The sequence below is a fragment of the Asparagus officinalis genome, chromosome 5 (genome assembly GCF_001876935.1).
Source record: "Asparagus officinalis chromosome 5, Aspof.V1, whole genome shotgun sequence".
NCBI classification, from domain to species: Eukaryota; Viridiplantae; Streptophyta; class Magnoliopsida; order Asparagales; family Asparagaceae; genus Asparagus; species Asparagus officinalis.
The window spans coordinates 81111723-81117722 of record NC_033798.1 but is presented as its reverse complement, the minus strand read 5'-3'; the positions used below and the strand labels follow the sequence as shown (position 1 = coordinate 81117722).

The window sequence follows — 6000 nt, the reverse complement described above, 5'->3', positions numbered from 1 at the left end:
GTTGCATGTTGTTTCTGCTGGGTCGACTCGTCAGTATACGAATCGACCCATAAGCCATGAGTCGACCCATGACTGTCATGAGTCGACTCACAGAGTCCTTTTCTGATATCAAATGTGTTCTGTTGAGTCGACTCATATTTGAGTACGAGTCGACTCATCATAGTATTTTCTTTCTGTTTCGTTCATGCTTCTGTTTAAATTACATGTTGGGTGTATATAAGTATTTATGCATACGGTGATTATGAATTCACCTGTTCATGTGAGATGATACTTTGAACACGAGTTTAAGTCAGTACAGCAGAGTATGTACGGGAATATAAACATGTATACTTTTTGGTACGCAGTCCTCGTGTTGGACTATAATCCATAGAAGTCCTCATGTTGGACTATAATCCATAGAAGTCCTCGTGTTGGACTATAATCCATAGAAGTCCTCGTGTTGGACGATAATCCATTTCAATCATGTGTTAGACTTTTGCTAAACCTTGAGCACGTTATTCAATAAAGTTGGATATACGACACATTGTATTTGGCCGGGACATGATAGCTACCTAGGTTGATCATGGCACCTATTGTAGCCTTGTTTCACTTACATGTTATTGGTAGAGATGGGCATGTTTTCCTTTTCCTTATTTTTCTCTTGTAACTAGCTTCGGGTTTTGTACTTAGGGATCTACAATTTGAGATACAAGGTATATACATGAGGGTTTCCTTGTTTGGATTATTTCGCTCGACGTACCTATGCTCGTGTTGTATTTCCCTAAGTACCAAGACCCGTTAATGTTTGCATAAATGATTTATATTGCATTGTATTAACTGTATTTTCATATACAACGAGCCCTATCCCTTGGGGTTGGTTGTGATGTTGCTCGCTAGCGCTTTGACGCTCGTTGTCCCTCCCCCCTTTCATGTAACGAGCCAGGAGCCCGGATGGCCGCAGGTTGAGGACGACCCTTGCTAGTGTCTTTTGATCCTCTCATTAGATGTATTTTATTTTCTTTCTCCACTTAAGATATTTTAGGCTAGAGAGGTATATGCTCTAGAGTTGTAAAGGCTGTGTGCCTTATTTTCCTGTATCAATCATTATGTATTTTGAGGCATGTGAGATCTCCAGATTGTCATTTCTTTTCACTTCAGACTTGTCTATGCATTTCAGTTTATTGTGCTGATGAGATGTGTTAAATTGATGTTCTATCATTGTACCAAGTTTCTGCTATAAAACCTTTTACTTGCCTTGTACCTACATCTGTTGTTGACTCCACTAGAGAGATAGTGATTGTGACGGTGAAACATGTTATTGCACGGTGTGGTGCATGGCAGGTTTGACATTCCTGGTTTCACCTCGGACTGTAGCCTTGTGTGAACCTAGGGGCGTCACATACTCTATGTTTACACCAAAGGTCAATCATAAGTCCTTATATTTTTGCATTAGTTATTGATCAACTTACTAGGCACATTCAGGATAAAATTTCATAGTGTATGTTATTTACAGATGATATAGTGTTACTTAACAAAACTAGAAGATGTATAATTTCTAAAGTAGAAAGGTAGATACAAGCTCTTGAATCTAAAGGTTTTAGAAATAGTAGAAAAAAACAGAATATATTGAGTCTATTTTTACTAAAACTAAGGAAAAAGAGCCTATAGTACATATTGATGGTTAAAAAATATTTAAAAGTAATCATTTTTGCTATTTAGGATCAGCCATTCAGCATAATAGTGAGATTGAGGATGATGTTGCCCATCAAATCAAATCAGGATGGTTGAAATGGAGGAGTGCTTCAAGAGTTTTGTGTGATCGTAGAATATCAATGAAACTAGAGAGAAAATTATACAGAACGGTTAAAAGACCAACAATGCTTTTATGGATCAAGTGTTAGGCTATTAAAAAATATGTGCAAAAAATAAGTATAGCAATAATGAGAATGTTGCAATGGTCTTGTAGATATACACTGAAAGATAAGATAAGAAATGAGTGCATCCGTATAAAATTAGAGGTTGCTGCTATTAAGGATAAAATGAGAGAGAATTGACTGAAATGTTTTGGTCATGATCTCTTATGCACCAGTTATCAAAATACTATCATGTTAATGATTACCTCTGATAGTCACTTCCTCCCAATTCCATCGCCAATCATCTTCAATAAGATGACGAGACCACAAAACTATCATGTTAATGATTACCTTTAATAGTCAGTTCCTCCAAATTCCACCACCAATTCTCTCCAATAGGATGACGGGTCCACAAAACTATCATATTAATGATTACCTCTGATAGTCAATCCTAACCCCCATTGAAAATACTTCATCAAGTAGTGTTCTACCATGCGATGAACACCTACTTATCTCTCGATCAAGATAGTGATCTACCATGCAATGATTCACTATCTGGTCTTCTCCGAACGTTCTATCTCCTTAGAATGATCAAAAATAGTGACATACCATGCGATGTGTTACTATTCCAATCACAGTCGTTATACTCTCATGTCACTGAACGGCTTGATTTCCCTCGCCAAGTAGTATTCTACCATGCTATGAGCACCTACTTGTCTCTCGGTCAAGATAGTGATCTACCATGCGATGATGTGCCGCTATTTTAATCATAGTAGTTATACATTCATGTCACTGAACGACTTGATTACCTCCACAATGTCATGATGTTATTCGTTGATAGTGGCCTACCAAACAATGAGCCTCTATCATCCCCCTTGTTTCCAAATAGTGACCTACCATGCGATGAGTCACTATTCATCAACGATACCACATCATCCCAGCAGGCCTACCATATGATGAGCCTCGTTTTCAGAATACCATGTTGAGTTGTTATACTGAATGACACAACCAAACTCTAACACTTAATCTAATGCCTTGAACGCTTAAGGATAGAGAAGAAATCTTAGCATTAAGCCTAAAAGAAACTCATCGACAACTTACCATGCTAAGGGCAAAAGCATGGCTAGTCCAACTCAAACGGCCATTGATAAAGATACGTCAAGTCTGTTGATAGCTGAGGATTTGCTAAAAATCCTAGATGGCGATCATTAACTGCGTTTGGAGAGTTCAACTTTACCAGAATGGACAAGTTCGCTGGAAGGCTCCTCATTTCATCTGAATAGTGCTCATTTTGCAGGCCTTAAGATCTAAAGTATTTCAAACCTTATGCAACCTGATTTGGGTCTGAAAACTTTAGAGGAGGTTTTATAGGCAATAAAAATTACCTTAATTCCTAGCAAAGAAGCTCAAAATTGACAAAAAACGCTAATATATCTCAAACCATAAGGAAATTAGTGAAATATACAGGAGCAAACCGAACCCTTTGGGGTTGGTTTGGTCGGCTCCGTCTCGTCGAGATAGTCAATTTTCATATATAATTCATCCAATTCTGACTTACGGTTTGAAAGTTATGACCCGTTCTTCACAGCATGTTCTGAAGTCCGCATGTAAGACTAGACTTCGCATGAACATTAAAGTTTGTCGCAGTACTAAGTCCGCCTGCAAGACTGGACTTCTCCTGAACATTGAAGTTCGCCTGCAATGCTAAGTATGCCTGACAACTTAGCTCGCCTGAACCGATTGAAGCTCGCCTGACAGCTTCGCCTACGAGGTTCGCCATGCAGCGAGGCTCAACATCAAAAGACGAGGTTCACCACGTAGCGAGGCTCTACATCAAAGTTCATCACTATGGACAAAGCTACTTTGGAAGATGAAGCTCATCATTAGAAACGAGGTTTGAAGCTCGTCATTGGAAACGAGGTTTGAAGCTCGTCATTGGAAACGAGGTTTGAAGCTCGTCATTGGAAACGAGGTTCAAAGACTTGTCATTGGATACGAGGTTCGGGACTCATCACCAGACGTAAAGCTCATTAGTGAAGATGAGGCTCGTCAAAAGGAAATTCACAAGACTTGCTATGTAGTTGGACTCAGCTATCGTAGACGAAGTTCGTTGGTGAATACGAAGCTCGTCAGATGATGTCAGTGAAAATAGAGTTCGCTATACTACAAAGTGGGTCTTAGAAGACGAACCTCGCTACATATTGAGGCTCGTACAATCAGATGAACCTCACCATACAGTGAGGCTCTTCATCCACAAGAGATCCAGCTGTAACAACTCCGAAGACCTAGTCAGCAATGTGGGCTAAATCCAATGAGTTAGTTATGCCACGGCTCCACGATTTCAGCGCATCAGTTACGCCCTCTACCCATAATTTTAGCACATCGGTTACGTGCTGAAACTCTATAAATAGCCGCAATCAACTATAAAGAGGGGACTTTTGGAGGGACAGACGGGAGGCAGAGCTTTGGCATTCAAGATTGAAATTCGAACCTTGGTTCTAACAATCTAAGCCATCAACAAAGTCTGATTCTCCTCTCGAGTTGAAGCGATCTTGATCTGATTGTCAACAGGAAGTAATCTCAGCTTGAGCATCGAGAGAAGCATCCTTTCACTACCAAGAACCCATGTTAAACAAAGTGGAGCTAAATTAATATTCTCTTCATCTGTAATCGAGAGAGTGAGTGATTGTACGAGATTTGTACTAAGTGATCGAACCCATTTCTTAAAACAAGAGAATCAATCAAACATCAACTTTTCGACCCTACATCTACAACTACATTAGTCGCCAATACACAACATATTGAGTTCAATGTTATGGCATATGTATAGAGCATAAACATGAAATACATATAAAAGAAGCATCACTCAGCATCACCTCAATGTTTTAAGTGAAATCTTCCTATAACCTCGAACCATAATCACGATCGTGAAAGCAGATGGACTGTTTTAAAAAGGTGAAGCCATAGAGATATGATAAATGGAACTATAAGTTGAACAAACACCCGCACAAATAGTCACAGCAGAGCACATCGCAATCAAAAGCCCAGACAGCAAAAGGGTATCTCTATTCATATGGGTCTCCAATCTACTCCACTTCAACAGAACTCCCGAGCTGTTGAGCATAACCTTCGTCTCTCTCCCTGCATAAACCATTTCACTTTATGTTCAACTGGAATGATAAATCTAGCGTGTCGATAAATCAAACATCAAGGTAATCTCTCCTGATAATGCAAATTTATATTTAACAAATGAAATGTGCTCATGATTTTCAAGCTAAGTTATTACGCAGTAGAATTGAGGGTCAATAATCTCCCCTTTCATGGTTAATCTATCTTTTTTGTTTTCAAGCTTTCTCTAATCAAAAGCCAAACAAAAATCTAGACTTTCAAACGAACATGAAATTTCCATAAATCCACATATACATATATAATCCTACCATCAAGCAAAAACTGATAGTATAATTTAACTGAAACAACAAGGTAATCTCTCTCCTGTTGTGACGGAGTTGGCGAGGGCATGGAGGAAGAGTCGGCGGCGGCGGACGGTGAAGGAGAAATGACCCAAACCCTAACTCCCCGTCACGGCGGAATCGGCAAGGGCATGAAGGAGGAGTCAGGCCAGCCCGGGCGCAAATGAGGAGTCAGCGGCAGCAGGCGGCGATGAGAAATGACCCAAACCCTAATCCCCGTCGTGGTGTAGTCGGTGAGGCAAGGAGGAGGAGTCGGCTGCTCTAGAGAGAGGGGAGAGAGGAGGCGGCTACTCCGGCGGCTGCTACGACCGGTGGAGGAGGAGTCGCGGAGGCGTGGAAGGGCTCGCGGTGTGGTCGGGGCGACGGAGGAGTGTGGCGGCGATGGCTCTAGAGAGAGGGGGAGAGAGAGATTGAGATTAAAGAGGAGAGAGAGAGAGATCACGATTGAATATTTGGAGAGAGAGAGAGAGATCATGATTGAATATTTGGAGAGAGAGGGGGAGAGAGACTTCTAGCTTATTCTTTTTTTTTTAATATGGGTTTTTTTTGTAAAGTACATCACTTTTTCTTCATTCCCTCATTGTTAGATGAATGGCCAAGATTAATACACCTCACTACCAAGTTTTTTTAAAAACGTGGTACCACAGCAACCTATATATATATATATAATTATATATATATATATATTATATATATAT

At 40.1% G+C, this 6000-nt stretch overlaps 1 long non-coding RNA gene across 1 annotated transcript; it reads right to left on the bottom strand.

Annotated features, from left to right (window-relative positions):
- On the bottom strand, positions 4570 to 5767 carry LOC109839869. Its single transcript, XR_002246754.1, has 2 exons — positions 5270 to 5767; positions 4570 to 4973 (listed from the first exon to the last, which is right to left on the bottom strand). It is a non-coding gene; the product is annotated as an uncharacterized LOC109839869 (long non-coding RNA).